Below are 1,407 nucleotides of genomic sequence, written 5' to 3'. Positions count from 1 at the left end.
TTTTGAGTGGAAATCATAAAAATTGTTTTTTTTTTAAATCTAAGATTTGAAAATTTAATAGAAGATTAACTTTTGTCTACTTCTATCAAAAAAAAAATGTTTATAAGCGTTTGAACTTCATATTTTTACAAGATTGGATATTCATTCGATTTCTTATGTAGCTAGTTTCTTATTTTGTTGTAATTCAAAAACCAATAATGTAGATACCAGCAATTTACACCATATACCTATTTTATCAATTTCTATACTTGATATCATTTTCAAAATATTTCGATTCGTTTTGGGCTGTTGACATTCATATTATTCATTTTCCGATTTTTCTAGTTTTTTTCCTATAAATATTAAGAACATTTTATTTGTTCGGTTAAAAAGCGTGAACATTGGATACAAGGTTCATGATATATTTTTACAATAGCAGTTGAAAAATATTAAAATAAACTAGTGCTATATTATAGTACTATGATTTTATTAATAGAAATAAGACCAAGCAGTCGTGTAATGTGTTTTACTATCGTTTTCATAATATAGCTTTAATGATTATAAATAATATTTATATTATTTATATGTTACGACCTACATATTGATATTGGTTTCCGGTGATGTGACGCACCTGGAAACCGCAATGCATCAAATCTGAACAAGATAAAATATTTGGTGTGGGCAAACGTGTTGTATTTTTTTGTAGGTAAGTAGGTAAAAAGTACTATGCAATCGTGTTATACGCGTCACGTGATCGTCGAGAGTAGATAATTTGTGTCTACGGAATTATTTCACATTCATAAACTTCGTATTTCCCGGGAATTTAAATTAAAACAAACAGGGTGATACATTTATTAATTTGAAAAAAAGGGAACAAAAATTAAAAATAGGAAAAAATATATATAAATTATATTAAAGATCATTTTAATCAGGGGCGTGCTCACGGGGGGGATGGAATTGGAAATGTCTACAACAATATATATCCATTAAAACTATATGAATTATAATACCTAAATTTATAACACGTATAAATCTATTATATCATATGATAATAAATTAATAATATATGTTGTAACTTTTGAAATCAACAAATGACAGGTGTTGAAAATGTATCTATATAATTTATATTTTACAATATTTCACTTTTCTAATATTCTAATGTTCTAGATTTTTAATAATATAAAATAATAATTTTTAATTTGATTAAACAAATGTATTGATGTTACAATAAATGCATTGTTTTTATTTATATTAAACTATTCTTTTATTTATATATCTAACTAATTACTTATATATTTTATTTTATACATGTATATGGTAAGTACCTACCTGTATAAATAAATCAAGATTTGGATTTATTATGGTACATTTTTATAATACATTTATTCATATACATTTATATATACAAATATTTTAAACAAGACATTT

Source organism: Acyrthosiphon pisum, chromosome X (genome assembly GCF_005508785.2).
Source record: "Acyrthosiphon pisum isolate AL4f chromosome X, pea_aphid_22Mar2018_4r6ur, whole genome shotgun sequence".
Taxonomy (NCBI): Eukaryota; Metazoa; Arthropoda; class Insecta; order Hemiptera; family Aphididae; genus Acyrthosiphon; species Acyrthosiphon pisum.
Note: the sequence above shows the minus strand (reverse complement) of the source record.